Consider the following 24,831-nt stretch of genomic DNA (forward strand, 5'->3'; position numbering starts at 1 on the left):
CTTGCTTTTATCAGTTTATTCATCTATTTGTTAATAAACCAAAAAATAAAATGCTATTGTTTTGATAATCAGTTAATTGTTAGTCATTTAAACTTTAAAAGCATAATTGGACATTTCTTGTAGGTCTAAGGCTCTTAAATGTGATCATTTGCTGCCTTTTCTTTCTTACATACAAATTGAATATTTAAAGGTTTTAGATTTAAAGGTCCAGTCTGTAAATTTAGGTGAAAGGGAACTATTGGCAGAAATCTTATGTAGAATAATCCTCATTATGTTTTCACTAGTTCGTTTCATCTAAATTGTATGAATTGTAGTTTTCTTTACCACAGAAAAGGACCTTTATATTTAAATACTTTATATTTACATCGTGGGGGTCCTCTCTACAGAGGCCGAGAGATGTTTTTTTACATTAGTCCAGACTGGACAAACTAAACACCTTTTGAGTTTTTATGCCAACTGAAGTCTACCACAGGTTCTTTTTCATGTTTGGAAGGAGAGGGTGAGGTGAGGGGTGTTCAGCTGCAACATGCAACTTCAATAGAAAATTCTACACCTTTAAGGACTGCTTAACAGACAAAAACTGCAAATTCTCAAAGTCTCTCATTTCATTCTCTTAATTAACCAACCCAGAAATATCAAATATTTGAATAAAAAGAAAAAATCGTTGGAACAAAAGTTAGCCAAAAAAATCGACTTATTGTTGCTGCTCAAATCGCAGAGTTTCAGTAGATATGATCAACAAAAGAAATGTTTAACCAGAAAGCTGTGGTTGTTTTTCAGACGCATGTTTAAGGCTTCAAGAATACAGCTGCTGTAGAGGTCTGGCTGATTCATTCCCTCTGGAGAAACGATATAATGATGCAGAAATCCAATTTTCTTATCCACTTATTGTATTAGAAGCAAACATTCACAAATCAGTCAGCGCACACATGCAGACAAAACACTATCTGCAGAGCACAACCTATCCTTACTTCCTTTTGTCTTACACATTTCGCTGCCTCTCTATGGGCTGCACCTTCAGCTATCTCCATCGCCCCAAACTCTGCCCATCTTTGTATGCCATTAATCTCTCCTCCTCCTCCTCCTCCTCCAACTCCTCTGCCTCAGCTCTCCCTCTCTAAGGCAGGGGAGAGACGGAGCGAGGGAGAGAGATATGGAGACAGAGAGAAAGAGAATGACCATTATCTAAGCCAGCATCTCCAATAATTCCACAGCAGCCTATTATCCACAAAAGAGCCAAAATGGCCTTTGGTAATATGATGAAATCTGCAGTAAAAAGTAGAAATGGGACTAAAAGCGTCAGAGTGTAGAAAAACCTCCATTCCTCAGCTGCTTTATCACATTATTGCATTCTACTCATCTCTTCCTCTGTCTGCCTCCCTCCCTCCCACATTCGGTGCATAACTGTGTCATTCTCCAAATTCTCTCTTTTTCCTCTGTTTGTCTCTTTCTCTCTGCTTGTTTGGTTTCCATCAATCACACACTCAGCTCCAATCTATTGCTTTGTTCGTCCTTTTTTGACTTTTTCTCTCAGTCTCCTTATCGCTGTCTCTCTTTCTCTCACTCTGCCTATCTGCCTATGTGACTCTCAATGGGTGTGAGTCGATCCGTCGCCAGATAACACCATGTTCTCAAAAAGGAGAAAATGGAAATTCCATTAAACTAAGTGTTGGTCTCAGACTCTTCCTGATGCGCACACACGCACACGCACACACACACACACACACACACACACACACACACACACACACACACACACACACACACATTTTCACAGAATGGACCTTCCAATCAGTAGGGTACCACAAATAAGCACAGGAAAAACTATTTGCAGTTATTGCTAACAGCTGCTGCTGCTGCTGGTGTGTGTGTGTGTATGTGAGAGAGAGAGAACACCAGGCCGATCTACCCCCGCCCCTTCCTTTTCTCCCGTCCTCCACTGCGTTGTCCCAAGGGAAGTGGAGAGGTGATGTATAGACCCTTTCCTGATCACACGACTCAGCAGAACAGATGGACAGAGAGAGAGACAGAGAAAGAGACAGAGACAGAGAGGTATACATTGGTAGACGAAACACAAAGGCTATGAGATCATGTGTGTGTTTGTAGGTGTGCAAATGCAGGTAGAGTATGGCAAGCGCTAATGTACTGTTTCAGTCATCTCTAAAGCCGGGGTTTATCTCTGTGATGGCCATGCTCACACCTTCACTGTATCTGAAGAGGTTCTCCACACAACGTTCCTGAAAAATATTTATCGGCTTTCCAGGTCAGTCGTTTCCTGGTGGACAAATCAGAGTGCTCAATTCTTTTCTCTACGCTCGTGTTTTCCTGCAGCACTGACAGAAACAGTATAGGCATTATGGTATCGCACTTAAGTTCTGCAGAGGCTGTTTCAGAGAACAGCAACAGTTGCATGACCTCATTTGAAACAGTGTCAGAAAATCACTTAAATTACTGTACCGCCACTGAAAAGGACAGATCACCTATGGATTTAATATTTCTTATCTGATGCAGTGTTTTATTCAAGGCAGGGTGGATAGTAAAGGTGTTCACATATGTGAAATAAATATAAAAGAGACCTGAAGAGACCCAGAAACCATTCAACCGATCCCTCGACAGAGACCAGAGGATTAATAAGACCAGATCCTAAACAAAGAGCGTGATTTGATGCAGATATTACAATTGCTTGCAAGTGTGACAACCTAACATTGGCCTGGTAGATTTTCAATCTAGCCGTCAACATGAATAGAGAGAGGCCAAAACACCAACAAAGGCATCAGCATTATGAATCACTGCTCGACTAGTGGTCAAAAAACAATCTATCTGACATTTGAAGACCTGTGGGTCAAAAGGCTTCTGAAGAGACGTTTGGATAATAGGACAGAAGACTCTTCTGAAATATAAGATACCCTTACTGATGCTAACATAATGCTAATATTGCTTTTCAACAAGCTGCTATAACACAAATACCTATATATGATACCTTTGCTGATGCTAACATGATGCTATCTTGAGTTTCCATAACAAGTTGCTAGTAACACGAACACGATGTCATCTATCATACCATCATAAATGTATTTTAAAGCTACATGAATTGGGTTCTTGGCTACTTGAGGGCAGTGTAACAAGCTGTTAACACAACACTGACATATTATCACCTCATAAAGTTGTTATGGCAAATGTGTTAAACAATCACCTATCTATATGTCCAGAAAATGAAGGACAACATCCACACTCATTTGGCTTAATGCAGTATCTGTCTCTTTCGAGTTCAGATGTAATATTCACCAGCTAGTTGTCACCTGCAAACATATTGTGAGCTGCTGCAGATGAAGTCGATGAGAGGGAAGAGCGTGATTCAAACCAGTAAAGCTGTGGGCTGTAAAATCAAATAATGAGCTCTTATGCATCACAGAGCTGAGGGGATGTGCAGCCCGACAACCATTGTCTGCAGGTTCATTACTATGAGCTATTTTGTCACATTACTCATTGGCATTTGATCCATTTTTGTTATAAAAATAATGACTGATGCAAAATTAAAGTCCCATAAAATAGTTTTACAAAATGGAGAGTTTATAGCGCACACACAGTGAACAGTATGTCTATGTAAAGTGTGGTGAGAACAGAGCACATGCAGACCTAGAATTGGTCTTCCAAAGAGTGTCATTCTGTTCATGTAAGCTCTCACTTTACTTCTTTGAAAGTCTACCCCTGTAGATAATGGCAGAGCTTCACTGGGGTTCAGCTCACATGATGTCGTGGGACTCCGGCACTGAGGCTGCTAAGCCAGACTAAACCGGAGCGCTCTCGGCACAAAACTGAGCCATAAAGAGCCAATTACTTCGGCTGTGACCAGATACCCTTCCTCCCGCCACCTTATCATTTCTACAAAACAAGAGCAATCGAGGAGTGGTTAAGAGGGAGGGAGCAGGCAGAGTGATGGGTGGGTGGAGGAATGACAAAGGGAGGGGTAGAAGGAAAGCTGTAGATAAAGGAAGGGAGCAAACAGTCATCCCGAGGAGATGAAGAGAAACAGCCACGGGAGGGAGGGAGGGATATATAGGGGAAATCATTTTTTGAGTAGACTGTCGACCAACCTAGAGGGAGAAATAGATGTGTAAACAAACACCGGCTATAGGGACAAACAAGCGTGAGCTGGAGAGAGAGAGGGAGAGAGAGAAAAGAGGGAGGGGAAGATGGAAGCAGAGTGGGAGGAAGACATGGAGTGAGAAAACAAGCTCGACCATGTGTTTAAGTCAACAACAGCAAGAGAAACCTCACTAGAGAAAAAGGTGTGGGGGCGGGAAACACTCCACGGGAGAGAGGAGACAGATGTAGAGGGGAAGCAGGCACTGTGAGATGTAGAGGGGAAGAAGAGGCTTATCAAGAGATTCAGAGAGAGGGATGTAGAGAGAGGAATCAAGAGAGGGTGAGACGTGAAGAAGTGACAAGAATGTGCCTATAACTCAGTGACAGTGTTGACTGTTGACAGCAGAATAACTAAGCAGAGGTGGGAGGAGAAGGAAGGGGTGATGGGGGGCGGTGGGAATTAAACGACAAGAAGAAAAACTAATTATTCTGTGATTCTGCTAATTAGGTCTGGCTTTATTGACAAGCTCTGCAAGGCACCAGGCGTTTACCAGAGGATTCACACTACACTGACGGCCCGGGAGGGAGGGACCGGAGGAGAGCAGGAAGGAGGGAGGGGAAAGACAGAGGGAAGGCGAGGTAGAAAAGAAGGAAGAGAGAGAGGGGAAGTGATGGCGGTGGATGGGTGCAATGAGAAATAGATGAACGGAGACGGACGGAAGAGGAGAGGGGAAGGGGCGGAGGGAGGAGGTGGCAGTGATGTGGGTCTGAAGTTATCTGAAACCACTCCATCAAAAATGAGAGAGAGAGGGAGAAAGAGCAAAAATCCCAGAGGAGGAACTTGTGACGTCTGTTTACCCACGCAACGAGCAGCTTTTACATAAACTAATAATTAAAAAGCCTCATTATAGGCTCATTGCAGATAATGCACACGCTGGCATGTTAATGAGGGGAAGCCAACTTTAACACAGACTTATTTCAATAATTTGTATCAGAAGCATGGAGTGTGTGTGTGTGTGTGTGTGTGTGTGTGTGTGTGTGTGTGTGTGTGTGTGTGTGTGTGTGTGTGTGTGTGGTATGTGGTAACGATGACGAGTGCTCCACAATTTTCCAAATCATAATTTCCCAAGAAATGTTTTTGTCCCTTTCATGGGACGACTTGCCATACGGGATGTTTGATTTTAAAAACAAAACTGTAAATAATGAAGCACGACACTGTTTCTCTTCTTGGACTCAACTGTGATTAACTTTCTACAGCCTACATAAGGTTCAACAGTTTGATGACTCATCCTTCCTTCGGGGTTGTTGTGACAATGCTTTTCAATCCCCTCTCTATGATTATAAACTCTGCCAGTTACCGACCACCAGCAAACGGGGAGATACGCTGTCCACTACAACAGAGAGCAGTTTGTCGGCTGTGGATCTGCTAGTTATTGTCTGTCACACACATTCAGCACTATTGGCTACTGTTACCACAAATTAATATTCCTGACCATTCCTGAAAAGAAAAGCGACACTTTTTACTTCTTTATTTTAAAGCTGAAATGACAATTGTAGGTGTAGCTACAGCTACTGATAGCTTTATTTTGTAGTGATAACTGATTAGCTGTAGTGAGCAAATATCGCTTGAGAGGGTTCAACTTTTAATCTGATCCAATCGGCAGTGATGGAAACGTAACATGCGCTTCTTCTTTATTTTGGCAGTCTAGATACTGATGCTAAGCTTCTGGGTGTAAATAGTCATCTACATTTGTGTACAAGAGCAATTTATTTTGTGTATCTTGCAGAAGGAAAAACAATGAGGTGAGCAAACTTCTCAGTTACCGTCACGCTTGTGACGTCGAACATGACTCACCAAGGAAAAAGAAGAAAGGCCAACTCCTCTATTGACAATGGAAAAGGAGTCAATCGCCTTTTAGCGGTTTTACCCACGTTTAAAAAGACTACGTATAACCACAGATTTTGGTGTAAAAGAGATATAAGCTGCTTTTTAGCATGAACAGAAACTACTGCAGCAGAAAAGTTTTTCCTTTCCTATTACTGCAATAAGTATTAAGCAAAGACATTTTTGACATATTAGTGGTTTGAAGAAAGCCTATTTGTTGCAGCACACATGATGGTCTTCAGTATGTGAACACGTAAATATCCAAGGTTCATATATTCTAACCAGGATAAGATGAGAACGTTCTTGGAAAGAATTCACAGATTATTCAGAGACCCCTCTTCCTTCAGTATGTCTGTACACTATTGCACTTGTATGCGTTTGCTGGGAAACACATATATTTCACATACTGTTTTACATTTACGTGTGCGAAAGAAAAAAAAATATTCAAGAGTAAGTGTGTGTGTTAGTGCTGATAGCTCATTTGTAGTTCCTGTGTTTTACTCTGTGTGCAGTGATGTACGCCACGCGCCGGGAACGTGGCACTCAAGAAGGCATTAGTTTACTGATCACACACGCACACACGGACACACGCACGCACACGCTGCAGCTAATGGTTACTGGTAGATCCAAGCACGAGTGAAGGGGGCGAAATGAAAGAGAGGGGTTAAGTCGCTGAGTATGGTGGGATTTAGACCTCAAACAGTTGGAGGAAAAGAGGGGAGAGAGAGAGAGGGAGAAACTGGGGGGTGGGGGAGTAGAGGAGTGCAATGAATGACTCACTGAGCGTGTAAGTGTTTAACTGTGCCATACTGGTGTTAGTAAGTGATAGAGAAATCTACAGGGACCAACAGTGAACGTAATGCTACCCCTGCGCCTGTAACATCTCTCTTTGTCTTGATTTGCCTCCTCTGTTTCTAGCTTTCTGCTTCTCTCTGTGCCTCAGGAGACAGAGGAAGAGAAGAACATACTGTGGAAGGAAGGATGGATATCCCTGCATCTTATGCTTCCTCTCCCAGAATCTCACTTTCTTTCCTTCCCTCCATCCTGTGGCACAAACGGATGCTTCTTTAAACAGATGAGATATCCAAGATTATTGACCCTGTGTATTGATATGTTCCACATTACTTTGTGTGCATGCATGTGTGTGTGTTTTTGTCCTGTGAGTGTGCTATGCCTCCAGTTTCTGGTGCAGAGAAATCAATAAGAACACAGCCCCTCCACCAATGATGGGGTGGTTAGCAACACAAGTGTGCGTATGTGTGCTTATGAATGTTTATGGGAGGTTGTTAGTGGATATTTGCACATGCTCTTCACCCCTGCAACACTGTGGGGATAACAACAAGATTCATTGCCACAGCTATAAAATATGCTAACCTACCCTCTAATCCTCAGTGGTGACAGTGTCTTTCAAAGCTGGAGGTGTTCATTAGCGCTGGCTAATGGCGGCTGAAGTGGGCTAATGCGTCAGGTTCTCCCAGAGACCAGAGAGGGCCATTTGTGCCGTGGCTGCCGAGATTGATCGAGGGTGGGCGAGAGCGGCATATTGTAGCGTTGTTAGCCTTGCTCATTGACCATATGGAGATCAATACTTAGAGCAGCCCGAGGACAGTCAAACACACACACGCATGCACGCGCAAACGCTGGTACAGCAAAGCTTGACACACAGGCACACACAATGACACACATACACACACGTGTGTGTATAAAGACATGATTGCACAAACATTCTTCTGTGGGCAAACATTGAGAGAGAGCAAATGAGAAAGAGATAGAGAGAAGAAGAAGGAGAGAGAGATAGAGAGACAGAGAGAGAGAGACACACACTCATTTCCACAAACAGCCTGTGGTCAAAACTTTTGGAAAAAATGATTAGAGCATTAGGGGTGAGGCATGAAACAGTGGCAATGGCTACAAGAGAGAGGCAGTATTGATAGATTATAACACACTCGTTAAGCACGAAGATATACATACAGACATGCACACACATGGAAATGCACACAACGGTGTTGAGCAAAAATACAATAAGGGAAGGGCTGAACATGGAGCTAACACATAATGGAAGAAACAAAGATGTATCATGTTCTGCCACGTTATGACCACAATCAGCAGCTGGTTTGAGTAAAAAAGTGAAGTATTAGTAATTTCACATATTTGACTGGCCAGCACAATGCATTGCCAGAATGTTTCTTTGAAGATTCTCTGTCTTCCAGGTCATTAGTATCTTCAGGAGTTTTACTTGCTTGTGTTTCTTGAAGATGCTTCAGCTCTAAATGACTATATCTGTATAAATGAAACCTCCCACTATAGTTAGGACTGATCAAGCCTCTTGAATGAAAGGTGATGTCTGTAAAATTCGGTATTTCTCCATTACAATGAAGATTTATGATTAATTAATCACAAATCATTGGTGAAGTTTCAAAACAAAAAACTAATTTAAGCCATGTATTATTTTGGAATGAGTCAAAAACTGCATGTTTACTGGGTAAACCAGTGGAGGAGAAGAAGTACTATATAACATTTCTTATTGATTTCACGAATCATTGAGTACATGTTCCAGAACTTTTGATTAAAGCATATAAAGCTCAGAAAGTTCTCATAAAAACTCTATTCTATGCAAACAAACAGGAAAACTAAACAGTCATTTCCATCCGCTGGTTAAGATCATGTGATACAACAAAAGGTCCACAGAAACTAATTTGACCTTAAAACCCCTACAAGACGTTCTTTATTTGTAGTGAAATGGTCTTATCTTAATATTGTTGCCTCTTTATGACCTACAACAGCAAATTAGACATTAAGGGAGACATTTTTTTGTAAACTCTTCTTAATGTCTGTGGTTGGGTTGGGTTACTTGTGAGGTCAGAGCAACATTCTACGGGAGTCAGAGTGGAAAAGCCTATGTTTAGGCGGAGGGAGAGGAAACAGAAGCGGGGAAAGCGTGCTAGGCTAAGGGGTGACTCGTACAGACGAGTGCCAAGTCTTTTCCTCGCCAATTTCAAGTCTCTAACAAAAAAGATGGATGAGATCAGAATGAGAGTTACAATACATTAACTTAATACATTTAACTATAAGTTAAATCACTCCTAATATTGTTAGAAAATTGTCTTTACTGACAAATAGATTCATATTTTATGTATGTATCTATATTTTTACATGAATATGTTTTGATCTTTGAACACGCCCTTTTCACTTTGGTACGTGCGCCCAGGAATCACTCTCAGTTTGCATTTGGAGCAGAGAGAGACAGTGGTCTGACAAGAGGATGTAAACTGATGCAGTCCTTGTTTCATGTTACATCATGACAATAAAAACAATCCAAAGAGAGCTGCAGTGTCGTGGTGTTTTCTTGGTGTGTGTCCTGAACTCGCTGCATGTGTCTTTTTTTCACTCCTGCACCTGCTGTCTGGACCGAGGTTTTTACGACAGGTGACAGTGGAAACACAGAGCTGCCAAAATCTGTGAAAATGAAATGCCCCTCGTAGGAGCTTTAAGTGGAGAACTTCTGTTTTCAAGGTCAACATGAACATTAGACTTCCACTGTTTAGCCTAGCTTAGCGTAAAGACTAAAAGCAAGGGGAAACAGCTAGCCAAGTACTGTCCAAAGTGAAAATACACTCTGAGGCACTAAGAAGTCAGAGTCACATGAATATGACGAGGCTCCTAAGTCAGTATCAGTGCCAAGCTCCCCGGTACAGAAGTTGTCAGGCTGAGGGGAGGTAGAGAACGACAGAAGCGTTTAGGGCCTGTATTCCCAGGTGAGTCTCAAGACACAACGCTGGCTATTTCAGTCTCATCTGCAAAAAGGGAGAAAAGGAGGAGCAGAAGAGGAGGAGCAGGAGGGGAGGAGAAGGAAGAACGGAAACTAAGCCTCTAAATTTAGCCTGATGCGACATTCCAGAGAAGAATAACAACGCTTCCTCCTGGTGCTGCTGCTCGTGACGGAGCACAGAGAGAGAGAGGGATCAGAGGTGGGGTTATGTGGAGGGACGCCGATGAGGCAGACATTTTCGACATATGCCTAAAAGTACTCAACTTAAGACAAGGAAACAGTGTTGCGATGTGATAAAGTGTCCACTTGTTGGTTTGCTGGTGAACGTCAGAGTCTTTGGAGTCTGAATACTCAGGGAAACTATCATTTGATTCTATGCTCGTCCTCATATCCCTGACCTTCTGCAGAGGGAGGAGAGAGATGAGAGGTTAGTGAGGGGAGGAAGGAAGAAGGAGGAGAGGGGAGGAGGCATACTGAGAGGGAGGAGAGCTATTGGAAGTAAAGAGGCACAGAGAACGGGGAAGGGAAGATGAGAGGGAGGATCGTGAAGGATAAGGAATACAAACATAAAAAGTAACAGGAATAAAACAAAACCCTCACCCCAAACTGCATGCTGCGGACACACACAAGGCATTAATTGATAGTGTGGCACCCAAAGTTTGTTTGTTTTGTGTGTGTGTGTGTGCTTGTGCATATGAGTGCAGGCCTGCGAGCTTTAGACTCATGTATTACACACAGCTTAAGGCTGGTTTATGGTCGCCATAGTGTCACAGGCACAAAGGGTGTCCATGTCATCTAAGGACGCCTGTGCCATGGTATATATATATATATACACCATTACCAATGAACTGTATCTGTGGTAGGCCAGTATCAGGCCCTATGAGACACACAACCTGATGACAGTGTGGGTCTGTGAGTTTTTATGTTTGTGTGTTAGCATCAAATAATAACTTTAACACTCTCAGAACTGTACTGAAACATATGGAGTGAAATCATCTGTAGACAGACACATATTTATCCTTTTGTTTAAAGGATCATTCCAGTTTAGTGCAAGAACATCTTACTCAGCAAGGTGTGTGTTGAGATTTAAGAACATGTTGTGTTCTTCTACAGTTGAAACAAATGAGGCAGGAAACACAATTAACAATGAATATTAAATGTTTAATCTGTAACAGATATCAAATAGGACAAGTTGTGGCTCTAGAGAGTCACAGTTCATCAACCAACTCAGTACTTCTGAGCAGCATCTTCACTTAATAGCTTAGCTCTTAGCCAGGCTAGTATTTTCCCTCTGTTTCCGACGGTTATGCTAAGCTAAGATAACTACCTATTGAATACTTGGCAGAGATATGAGAATGGTATCAACCATCTAATCTGTTAGGGGGGGGGGGGGGAAATCTAACATGAACCCAAATACCAGACTGGTCCTTTAAATCCTGTACGATCCGATCATTTCATCTTTATAGCGACGTTGATGTGCTCCCACATCTCAATTACCTCAGTGACTTCAATGTTGTAATTACTGTTAGAAAAGACAGCCAAGCCCACAAAAATTAGAGCCATGCTGGAAAAAATTGCAATTATCCATTCAGAGCCATTCTTCTATTAACACACCTTAAGTGAGCTGGAATGGTCGGGTGACAGAATGATAAATCAGTCCACTGTAGTGTTGACTCCACTACTGAGCAGAGTACCAGCGAATGAGAAGGGAAGGAGGAGGAAAGAGAGGGTGAGAGAACGATCCAGAGAACTAGGAAGGGGAGGGCAGGTTCGTGCGATTTCGGCAGGAACTGTTTGTGCCGTTCCAGATCGGGGGGACATGACGTTGGCAGGCATTAGCAAACGATAAGCAGCTCCAGAACATCCATATAAAACGGCAGTTCAATTTAAGTCATTTCCCTGGACTCTTGGGTAGAGTGGCACCGATAAGAGAGTTGACTCAAGGTTCGGTGAAGGTATGACAGGAGAATGGGTTCAAGTGTGTGTATACGAGTGACCCTTTTTTACATGGAGACAAACAACCCCACCCAAACTATCACACTCTCAGGGGTGGAGCGACGGCAGGGCCCACCCACAGCGAGGTCAAAGAGAGATTAACTTCCTTATCAATTGGACAAGACAGCTGCCTGTCAGAGGAAAGCGAGACAGAAAGACGGACGAGATGACAGGTGGAAACACGGGCGAGATGGAGGGCTGCGATGGGCAAGGTCACGTTACTATGGAGATTTTTTACAGCAGCATGACGTCGAAGGCAACTGTTGTGACTATCTGACACAGATGCACACATCAAGGTCTCCAGTCCAGAGTGCAAAAGACAGACAGGAGGAAAAAAGAAGAGGGGGGGGGTAGATGGAAAATAATACAGATTTGGTCTTTGCTACGACAGCAATGGCGAGAGTTCAGTGTGTGTGTGTGTGTGTGTGTATGTGCGTGTGTGTGTGTGTGTGTGTGCTGCTGCAGCCCTCCTCTGCCAGATTACAGAGTGACGTAGTGTTATCATTTCTCTGATACGAGCTCTGCCACAAGAGGAGGATGAAGAGGAGGGAGGGGGAGGACAGAAAGGGGGAGGGGTGACGAGTCTCATTGCTGGAAAAATGGTCTGATAGCCAAGAAAAAGGCAGGGAGGGAGGGAGGGAGGGAGGGAGGGAAAAGGAAAAGAAGCAGAGAGAGCAGAGATAGAGACATAGTGCCACACAAAGGAACAGAGCAGACACAAAGAAAGGGAGACAGGCAGAGGAAAAAGAGGGAAAGAGAGAGCAGCAGAAAATGAAAGAAGAGGTGAAAAAGGCAGGGGGCTTGAGCAGCAAGAGTTCTTTGTGTACAAGGGGGTGATGGAGAGGTGAAAAGACAACGGAAGAGTGAAATGCACAAACGAACGAAAGAAAGAATGAAGGAAAGACAGAAAGAAAGAAAGGAACAAGAGGGGCAAGACATGGTGAGGTGCCCTGAGTGTCTAATGGGTCACAGAAAGTGTGTGTGGTGTGTGTGTGTGCATGTGTGTGTGCGTGTGTGTGTTCTGTTCATGCATCCACATGGCAGCAGCAAGCAACATTTACAAAGAGGCAGCTGTTCCATTAGCTACTGCCATTGTGTCTAATTACATCCTGGTCTCCTTAGACACACACTCACACCCTTACACACACACACACACACACACACACACACACACACACACACACACACACACACACACAGCATATGTGCATAAAAATACACAATCGCTGCCTCTCCAGCCAACCAAGAAATCCCTACCATGCACACTAACAAGGAGAGGAACTTGGAGCAACAGAGCCACAGTGTGTGTGTGTGTGTGTGTGTTAATCACAGTGTCAGGCACGCTCCCTTTCAACCCCACCCCCCTCAACACAAGAACAGGAGGCAGAGAAATGACACTTAAGATCCATGAGTGTCTGTGCCTGTGTGTGTGTGTATTTGTGCTAGCCAGCATCTTTCTCTCATTGCAACACACACACACACACACACACACACACACACACACACACACACACACACACACACACACACACACACACACACACACACACACACACACACACACACACACACCTCCCCCAACCTTTGAGGAGAGGAGGATCTGAGGCTTTGTGAAATACCAAACATACCAGAGAAGCCACATGAGAGAAAAAGGCAGCTTTTGAGGAGCCTCAAAAGGCACACACACACACACACACTCACTGAGACACAGGGTGTGCAGTTGAAGCACACCAAAAAACACACGTTAGACTAATATGATGTAAACGTAGATAGAATAGTGCGCAAACATACAAATATACTCTCACTCACATAGAAATACACACAAAAACACGTACACACACAGACTTCCTCACTAATCAGCTCAGTAGTGTAGCATTTGGATAAGAAGCACTCCTAAAGCTCCTTGACAATAGTGAGACAGGAGAGCTTACATTGTATTAAAGCAGACAAACCGTACACAAGCATCCTTCAAGCTAAGCACTAACTAACCTGCTGTCTGAGGAACACAGCAGCACAGAGAGAGAGAGAAGACCCAGCAGGGGTACGAGCCAACGGAACACAAGCTCGGATTTTCGAAGTCAGGCCAGGTTAGGTCACAACTGAAACAAAACGTTTTTTTAATGTGATGTGCAGATGATCCCTCTATTCTTACCCACAGCTCATAAAGTTCAGGTTGCCAGGCGGACCAGCATTTTTGAGTAAAGCCGTTTTCAACACTTTTGTTGTTGTATGATGCATAAAATATTTAGATATTAAAACTGTAGTTGTCACAATATGTCAAGAGCTGTCTATGAATTGCTGCAGTGATAATAATCACCCTATAGAGAAACGGGACAAAACTCTAGAGATGAAGCCAAACCATCTTGATCACTTCATGGCTGCAGTCAGGTTCATAAACCCTGTCTTCTCCATGTTAGGTGATGTGGTCATGGATTTATAATGAAGATCAATTACATTCTCCAGATTATTGCATTTAATTGGAGGTGGAATCATAAATTTGACTGTAAATTCTGGTTCAAGTGGGACCATATGATGATGAAAACCATGCTGTGCTAACACTCTAAAGATCCAATGCTATGGTTGTAGCTATCGCTCTCAAAACAAGTACAGATGATTCCCAAAGTTACAAATTACTTGTTTTAAATAATATGTGCGAGCCAATCCAAGCCATTATGAAACAAGTCACAGAGTTTTGCATCATCGAGTGCCCGCCCACCTCAAATGTCAAACGGCGTGTTTTCGTATCTGAAGCACAAAGTCAACAGGACGCGAGCAGGACAGGGAGAGACAGAAAGAGAGAGGAAGATGAGACAGGTCACTTAACTGAGCGTGTTTTCAACTAATCCAGACATTGTTCGCTCCCCTTCACACACACACGCACGCACACACACTACATGTTTCTCTTATCTCACACTTAGGAGGGAAATGGGAGGAGTTTGCCTCATGAGTGACTGCACTACCGTTACCTCTGAGGGCATATTGTCCATTACAGCTTATTAGTTTCCTAAATCACTATTCATTTTGAATGTTGTGCCCTGTGGTCTAATCCCGCCATGAGGAGGAAATGGGAGACCACACAGAGAGATCGGTCATTTCATGGACAAAGAGGCTGACACTATGTCTACGTCAGGCAAAGCAAACGTAACGTCTGAGAAGATGCGCATACCACCACCACCACCACCGCCCCACTAATGACAGTAATGAGCTTGGTGAAAGAGTCACATATTCCCATATACTCACAAAAGCCATTTTCAGACATGACTGAATTAATTGGCTACGGAGTATAGGAGCTACCCAGAGTCTGACTTTCACACATGCACGACAGAGCAGGAGGTTTTCTGCAAAGACATGTTCAAGACAGCAACAATTCCTCCGCATTATTCAGGCGAGAGGTGGAGCAGCCGGGTGCAGCAGACGTCAGGAAGTGACGCATTAACTCTGCTGCGTAGATCACCAGACACCGTCGTCAGCTCTTATCACCACCATTTCTCTTGACATCTACGTCTGTGTCTTCTATGTGTGTGGCACTGCTTTTTCAGCTGGAGATATTCACTTTCTTTTAGTTCTTTTTGAATTTTTGCATTTGTCGCGTGTTAGAAGCGTCATCAACCCCCTGCTAGCTTGGGGTGAATCCAGGGGGATTCTCCGCTGTGTTCTCACATCAACTTCTCCTGGATCTCTATGAACAATATACTAGGAGGCCAGGATAAAGTTCAAACTTAGACATATGCGTTCACACACGCGCCTCCTCTGGAGCAAATACGGAGGAGCTGTGGAGTCCAGCGCATGTCTGAAAGCAGCTAAAGTCTTCATCCGCATCTCCATCCCCCACCTTGATTTATGAGCTCAACCTGGGAGATTGCTTTTCACAAGAGAATGGAGAAGCATATACCAGCCTGCCTTTAGAAATACACACATCGCACACACTAACACACACACACACACACACACACACACACACACACAATGTCATAAACCCACGGCTGCCGTCCATGTCAAGGTGAAATGGAGTAGGAAAACAAATAGATGTGCTAGTGGCAAACCATTGGCCCGGGGAGTAGTGACTCTGGAATAACTGTCTGAGACACACACACACACACGCATGCGCACACACACACACACACACACACTGGAATTATCCAATTTCCCCATCTACATCCAGTGAAGAGCGAGACAATAAGGAAAGAGAGGTGTGCAGATCTGCAGATTGTACCTGACAAGAGTCAAATGGTTAATAAAAGACTTTTACCCATAAATGACAAAAGTTCCTTAATTCTTGAAAAAGTTCATTCGTTCTGGGAAAAAATCCTGTGGTGGAGAAAAGACTAATTTAAATCACTGTGGCAGGCAGGTATGTCACTATCCTGCTGCTGTTAAACCCCCCACATGAAACCAGCTAATGCTCCTGGTGGGTTGATTAATGGCCACAGTGGAATGGCTCCTCCTTAGGGGCAGGGTGAGGAAACAATGATAAGGTTGGTAGGGTTTGCAATATTTTGTGGTTACTAGTCCATGGATAGTACAAGAGACATGGAACTTAATGACATGAGATGAAATTTGGTGTCTGCTTGTCCATTCACTGTGTGTGTGTTTGTGTGTTGTAAGCTGGTCCTCAGTTGCTACTGCAATATTTCTATTTCAGGTCTTATCAAGGATGACGAGTGTGATATATACGCGGCTGAGTCTCTGCGTGTGTCGTGTGTCTTTATGTGATGTGGCATTGTCCAAAACAGCTCAAAAGAGAACCAAATGCCCTTGTGTGTGACACAAAAGAGCAGCCAGCCAAGAACCAAGGTGTCATGCAGTTACTGAAGACTGATGGTCGCTTGTTTGTGTTTCTTTCTATTTGTGTGTGTGTGTGTGTGTGTTGTCGTTCCTAATACAGAAACATATAACCTCTAATGCCCAGAAATAGTCTTCTGAATGATACTGTCAGCATGATCTGCAGTCTATTATCACCCTACCAGCTGGCTGGCAGAGCCACGCTCTGTACCAGTGGACTGTGCTCATGTGGATTAGCCTACATAACTGTATGTATTAAAGAGTGTAATGCAGGTATTTAGCATTTCTGGAATTACCTCGGCTTCTCTGCTGTCAACCACGTTTTGCGCACTTTATCACTAAAGGCTGGTTAGCTAATAAAGTGCACTACAGGGTATCCAGAGGTCCTCCTACATTTCCCATCATGCACGGCAATGCATTTACAATTGGAGCAGTTTAAGTAAATCCAATTCTTCCCTTCATCCTACTTAGCTCCCCTTAATACCACACACACACAGAAATTGTATGAAGTAGGACAGTATACAGTGTGATCATAATTGCTGTTTTGCTACCTGAGTAGGTTTACACAACATTGTCATGTTGCACAACATGTCAGCCGTTCACACCACACTGCAGTCAGACAACAAGGACCCTGAGAGTTAATTATCATAATTTCAACTGACGTTAAAGTTGCTCAACCGATCAGGATGGAACCCAAACACTTCTAATGAGTTGATGTTAAACTGTTAGTGAGCTAGTTCGATGTTTTTAAATATAACACGGACACTTAACTATTCGTCGTTGCAGATTATATGATTTAGCAGGGTGAGGGACACAGGTTCATGTTAATGTGACGTCAGCTGTGATGTTGTTGGGCGGACAGATCGGCCTGCAGTGTGTCTCACCTTCCTGCTCTCCAGCTCAGCTCAGGTGCATCATTTATAACACTGTGAGTCACCGCCGCTGTCCGGGGTGCTGATCACGGGACCACCAGGGATGTGGGAGCTGTCCCGGGTGCTCGCCGTCATCAATTTGCTGACGGGGGCAAGATTCTAACAATGACAAAATACTACCGTGTAGGTGATTTGCTGTTCTACACCACTGACATTATTTTAGGAAGCGTGACGGTAAATTCTGCTATTGCTCGTCGAGTGACTTTTTTTGGTCTGTACTGATCTGACACTGTGTTGCCGTTATCAACCTAAATTTAGTTTCTGGAAGTGAAAATCCCATGAATTTTGACAATCAGCCATAATATTGTAACCATTCAATGTAGACTTACCTCAATGTACAAGATTGTGAAACAAAGTTATATGCTCCTGTAGAGCAAGTCTGTATGATATCAACTGCGTTTTAAGAAAAATGTGTTTTATCCGTGATGTCAAGGACAAATTCTACACTACCCATAGCCCTCAGGTGTAGGATGGTTCAGCGTTACATTACGCTAACCACAGAGCTGCCATGATTACACCTTCAAACATGCTGCAGTTTTTTAAAAGATGAGGAAGAGGTGAAGAACACCACAATAAGGTTCAATTCAAGAAAAAGCGTCTAGAAGTCATTGGTAAGAAACCATTCGTAATAGTTTCTGGGATGTGTAGTTTCTTCACTATTACAGTCTTGTACTTTTGCCCTTTTTTTTCCATTTTCTCAGCTGGTCGGCCTGGTTCCAGGCTTAAAGATCTTTTTGAAAGGATTTTCTGAAACATCAATGGAGAAAACGAATGGGAAATTTACTTCCAGAACCACAGCTATTTTAAAAGTGGGAGGACACTGCTCTATTTGCTGCCTGATGTATCAATATGATGGTGACACAATGAGCAAAAATGTGCCTCAACATTTTTAAGCTCAATATTGTCTCATAAAATACCTTCAGTTCTTGAGCCTTATGTTAGTGTAATATACTTCACAGTAGGTCTGAGCTTCTATTATTTTACAGTATGTCATGCTATCTAGGCTTATTCTCTTTTGCACTCAACAAAATAGAATCAAAAAAACATGTGACATGACTTAGTACAACATTATGTAACAACATAAACATTTCATCTGACCCTCAAGGCAGAAGAAACCTGTTCTAGTAAACATGGAGGAAGAGCCACAAACATGTACAGGTATTGTTTACTGTACTCACACAGAGCCACAGGAGAGAATATGCACAAGCACACCCACAAACACACACTCAGAGACACACACAGGTTTGCTGTTGATAGTGCAGGTAAAGCTGTGCTTTCCCAAGCAGTTTGAACTTTGTGTGAGACTGGCAAACATCCCTGTGTGTAGGGTAAGCAGATTTTCTGCCTTCTTGCGCAAAAACTACAATAAGGGAGAATCGGGTAGAGGAGGGAGGAAGGGAGGGAGGTAAGGAGGGAGGGAGTGCAGAGGGAGACAGGGAGGGATAAGGAGAATGACTGAATGTGTTTTAGTGCTTACCTTCAAGAAAATGAAGGTAGACGAGGGAAGAAGGTCAGAAGATATATGAGGAAGGTGAGATCTCAGACAGAGCACTCACTACTTTATACTACTCACAGGTAGAGCTAAATCATGTGACACCCTACCTGCCTCAGGGCAAAGCTGTTTACAAAGCCGAGCACAGCCTCTGCTCAGCTCCGCGCTGAAGCACTAACTAAGAAATGTCAGAAAACACATTTCCACAAATAAGGTACAAGAATCAAAATATAGAGGATAAAAATGGCAATTTTGACATCGTTCTGCAGATTGACATGTCTATGTTTCTAAAATACTAATTACAAACACATTGTTGTTTTACAAAGTCATGTGTACTATTGATTTTGCATTTTTGAACATATACTTTAAAAAAATGACCTAATTTAATAGATGTGTTGTTCCTCAAGCAGTGTGACTAAACACATTTAGTACATTTTATTAGATTCCTTCAGAATCTTTCCAATATGAATATAAAGAGCCATGGATGTGGACTGCAATTGGACTGTTTTGCAGAGAACTACATGAAGCATGTGAGAGTGACACTCACCCATCAAACTGAAACTCTGTGTCTTAAATGAATTATCTGTGGGTCGCTGTGGCTGCTTCACTGCTGTGTGTGTGTGTGTGTGTGTGTGTGTGTGTGTGTGTGTGTGTGTGTGCGCACCCCCTGAAGTTTTAATGTGTGGGTGTTTATGAATGTGTGTGAGAAATGTGACAGCGCATCTTTCCTGGTAAAGGGTGTGTGTGTTTGTTTGTGCAACTGGACGCGATGTTGGGAAGCTTGAGAAATAACGATATAATGCTGAGAAACCACAGACGGGGGAGAAGAGCTAGAGCAAATACACACTCGGTCACCTAACTCGCATGTGCACACACACACCACTGGTATGTGCCAACTTGTCTGACTGTTTGTTTTTGCTAAGGTCTATGAATGTACTGCACAAGAGAGTCACACTGGAAAACACTTGTTTGCCACAAAACCTTTAGGATGTGACAGATTGGGTTACATTATATTATTTTGTCTTCATCCCTTGTATCCCCATTCACCAGTATTGCTACAACTGGAAGCGCTGCTATGGAAAATGAGCTTGAACTGTTTGTTTTTGTACAATGATACATTCAAATACATTGTAAACCTTATTTCTGCATTGAGACCTTATTTTCTATGTATTCCTCTTCATCCCTTTCCTGATCCTCTCTGTATTTGAGCTGTGTGTGTGTTTGTGTGTGCGCGTTCTGCTTTGCATTTGTGTCAGATGGTCAAAACATCACACTGTGGTCTTCAACATCACACTGTTTGCCTGTGACAGCCATTCCCTTCTCCCATCTTTCAATCTTTCATCTTTCCCTCTGTCTCTCTCTTTCTGTGTCTTATCATGGCGGATGTGACAATAGGACCCCTGATAGGTGTCCTGTGCCCTGCCTGATAACAATGCCTCCCTCCAATGCAGCTGTCATGCTGGCTGATAAATGGACCCGGTACAGTCACATGTACGAACCCACGGAGGGGGTACGGCACACATTTACACACGCAGAAGCTGTGTTTGCTAACCATGGCATGAATACAGTGGGTACAGCATGCTAAAATATTAGCCTGCTCATATGCCAACATATCCATTTATTAATAACTGGTGGTTGTCAATATGAGCCTACGAACTATCTTTAAATCACTGCTCAAAACCTATTTTTAACATGCGATTTTTAACTCTGGTAATACTGTGTTGTTTTAACTCCTTTATTCCTTTATCTTTTTTAGATACTTAAATAGGAGAGCTTTTGACTCTGCTGCCTATGAGCGTAGGTATTAACTTTAGTTAAAAAAAAGGCATAGAGGTAATGATGCCCGATCTGCTGAGCGGGCCACATGGCTTTCATAGCACTGCCATACAAGCCAGCAGCCAGTCAGATTTACCTTTAGCGTATCCTCAGGTCGTCTTTTAACATAATGGTAATTGAAAGGCTGACACACCTGATGACGCCAAGGTACAAAGGAAGATTATTATTTTCATTACAACAAGCAGTCTGACAGAGCTCAAATGTGATGGTTACACAACTAAATAAACAACAAATAAAGTTATTATATCAGGGAAACTGATAATTAAAATGACGAATAGATAAATATCCCTATCAACAAAGCTATTTTACACTGTTCTGTAAATTAAAGATTTTAAATTTTTCACTTAAATTGAATCTGAAACTACAGCTCTACAATTGTTTAAGTGTAATTTTCCTTTCGTGCATTGTGTAAATCCCCTTTTTTTGTGAAATGACAAATTGCAATATCAAACCTGCTGTTTGGGCCAATGTCTAAAAAAACTCAATTGAAAAGTAGGGTAGGGTAGGTTTTAAAAAAATCGATGCAAATGAACTAAGTTGCAATGTAAATCCTGTTGCCTAGTGATAATAAATCCAGTCAGTTAAATTATATAGCACTGTTAAAACAACCACTGTTGACCAAGATGCTGAACAGGCTTAAAATTAATAGAAACTACAAAAGCAATTAAAATATTGCATAATAACAGTTACACTTGCTTTAACTGGCATTTATAATATTATAATGCATACATGCAACATGTTCCACTTTAATAAAATACAAACATTGATAAGATTTTTTTCAGCATTGTTTGACAATTCACTGTGTAGATGCTGCTATGATTTGAAAAGAGATGTCTTAATATAATAAAATGAACTCTGTGTTCTGTGTTTTTTGTCCCACAGCAAAGTTGAAGTTCTTATTGAAATATGTATTGTTTGATATTTTATCTCAGTAATGGAAAAATGTGTCCAGCAATAGCTGTGACGCCTTTTCTTTCTTGAATTCTTCCGTGAAAAACTTTCTGTAGGTGGCGCTCTTGCCTGTTCAGTTCATCCATATCGAACATTGCTACTTTGTTGAACTGGACGAGCGTTAAGCTGCAACTGTGTCAAGTCGACAGGGAGCAGAGAGTGGCGAAAGGAAAACTTATTTATGAACAGATGTTGCAGATCATTACTTTAACCAACTAAGCATGGGTTTTATTATCAGTAGCATCTGAAATCATTGTGCATGTTGCAGCAAAAACCCCAGAACATAAAATGACTTACATGAGCAGAGCTGTATCCTGTGGACCCAAATAATTAATCAAATTGTACCAACTGTGTGTGTGTTTTTATGTGTGTATTCTGTGTGTGAATGAGAAGGAGCCACAGTGCCAGTGGGAGAGAGCAGAGGGAGGCAGGGAGTGTGGGAATAAAGACGGGAAAAAGGAAAGAGATGGAGAGCGGGAGCTTCGCACAACCATCAATCACCTTCTTGGGGTTCAAGTTTATTTGGCTTCATTTTTCTTTAAAATACACAGAACACAGGAGAGGGAGTGGAGCCGGGGGATGGAGAGAAAGGATGGGGGTGGCGGGAGAGGGGAGTGTAGACAGAGAGGAATATATGGTCGGGGGAAACTACCTGGGTGTGAGAGTATGAGGAGGGAGGCAGTGAGAGAGGGAAGGGAGATGATATGTGCACCGAGAACACAAAAAGCATGATGAACAGGAACAGCTACTAATCCCAAACACCATGAAACAAATCTCTAAAAACAGAAAAAGACCCGACATGAGCCTAGCACACATGTCGAGGTATGTCTTCTGTGTGTGTGTGTGTGTGTGTGTGTGTGTGTGTCTGCCTGCCTGCCTCTGGGTCTGTCTCAGCTCTAATGAGAGACCAGAGCTCCCTCCGTCGTCTCCATCTCCTCAATGACTCCTCATCAATTTGGACAACTGTTCGTAGGTTGCTTTCACTTTCTCTCTCGGTCACATTTTTTCCTCCCTCTCTTCGGTGAGTGTCACGTGATTGTTCTCTCTACCTTCTCTGCCCTTTAAACGAATACACTCCATGAGCCTGTCTTTCCCTTGTTCTCATTATCCAGTCCTTTTTTCTTTTCCAGTCCAGCCCACTTCTCCATGCCATAATGCCCTACTAACATATGACTCACAATTCCTCCTTGCCACTCCGCTCATTCATTCCTTCTGTTTTAGCATTTTCTTTCAATCCACAGAGGTCTACTCCTCTGCAAAAGAAATTGATGTGGTGATTAAATCTGGCGAAAACACTGAATAAAGCAGTTTCATGTAAAAAAAAAAATTCAGTTTCTCTGATGCTGTGGATGCAGGAAGCCTCTGAGGGGCTGCTAGCCGACTTGCTCCTTGGCTTGTTTCTCTGATAACTTCAGATCTATGATGACTTAAGTCCTTAAAGTCTGGATACAATATATAGTTTAAAACATCCTAGCTCTAAAAGGAGTATCATAAGAACGTATTTTAAAGTTATTATTGATGCTTCTGACTGATGACTACAATCTGAGGGGATCTGACTCCATTCACAGACAACCAAATTAAAGTTAAAAAATTGGAAATTGCTGGAAACATTGGGATGATTTAATAAAACAGACAATTTGCATATATCTTCTCCTGTATAGGTGCTGAACAGACCAGTGGAGCCGTAGAAAAGCACCATGCTGATGATATAATTTAACAGACAAAGACCCTGACTCATACAGCATTTTTATAAGACAACACTTAAACTACAGTAAACAGAGTTGTTGAATTTTGCTTTGGTGATGCCTTAATGTTGGAGGAACAGGTAAGTGAAGAATATAAACTACTGGAAGCTACCGCAGCTTGTTATCTGTGTTGTGCAAAGCCATTTCATTTGAACTTTTCTGCTGTGATGAGAGACAGGAGTGGATGTCATAAATGTTGTACTGCTCTTGAATAAATGCTGCTAATTTATTTTCCCTATTAGCATTTGAGCAAATAAGTGTAACTGACAGTAGGGAAGGTTTGATAGCATTAGTGCTTTAGCTACAGTAGTTCACCAGCTAACCCTGCAGCTCGTCTCTTGAATGTCCACACCAAATTTAATGTCTTTGTTACATCTGGTTTTGGTTTCACTTTGCAACTCAGGGAGCATACTAAAGAATTTTGTATGACATACGTATGTCCTGTTGTCATCATCTATGTAGTTTGCATCTACGTATACTTGACATTGATTGGTTTGTAGAAGGGCTTGAATCTGTTTTGAATCAATTTTGTGGGTAGTAGTCTTTTTATTTGAATGGATGAATGAAGGAACTGGTTCACTTTGCTAATCTTGCCACTGTAACATCATTATGGTATTAGTATCAGCACCACCAATTTCAGGCACAGAACAATAGTGTGAATATGCCAAATGAACGTCCTCATCGTCCAAACATTTTATGGTTTGAGGTGAAGACTGCAAGCAATCCTGTGTGCCTGGTCATCTCGGTTCCTGGAGAGACGGGTAAGGCTTCCACTTGTTTTTCTTCTTCTATTGTTAAATGCTGTCTTCCGACTGAAATGAACCTGTTGGTCCAGAACATCATCCAATCTAGCTAACTATAGGAGTAGAACCAGCAATGGCTACAATTAACGGCTTTTACTGTACTGAAAAAAAACTCGTTTGACTAAGTGTTTCTAGCTAGTCTGATTGTTCACATTTGAAAACCCTTCATGTGGTGCTCACTTTCACTTGTCTCCTCAAAGAAATACTTTACCATGCAAACAGAGTCAAAGCAGTGTACAGCATTTTCTATAGCCTTCTTTTTTACTGTTAAAGAAAGAAATACTAATGAATGAAACACTAATACCTGCATTAGTGTTACTATATATAGCATCTTTCTACTAATTTCAGGAATCGGTGTCTGTCTGTATGTTGAACGCATATCTCAAGAATGATTCATCTTATTAGCTTCACACTTGGCATGTGTATGTTAAGGACAAAGAAGAGCAGTGTCAAATTAGGTGCATTTTGGCCATGCAACACATTCAATATTAAACTCTTAATAAACAGGAAACCGTGTTCTGTAGCAGCAGCGGCTGGATGATGTCAACAGCACGT

General features: G+C 42.3%; 1 protein-coding gene across 1 annotated transcript in view; it reads right to left on the reverse strand.

The window, feature by feature from the left end:
* Nucleotides 1–24,831, reverse strand: part of maml3 (mastermind-like transcriptional coactivator 3) — a 102,800-nt gene that overhangs the window by 16,420 nt on the left and 61,549 nt on the right. The gene's annotated exons all lie outside the window — the stretch shown is intronic.

The sequence above is a fragment of the Paralichthys olivaceus genome, chromosome 8 (assembly GCF_024713975.1).
Source record: "Paralichthys olivaceus isolate ysfri-2021 chromosome 8, ASM2471397v2, whole genome shotgun sequence".
Classification (NCBI taxonomy): domain Eukaryota; kingdom Metazoa; phylum Chordata; class Actinopteri; order Pleuronectiformes; family Paralichthyidae; genus Paralichthys; species Paralichthys olivaceus.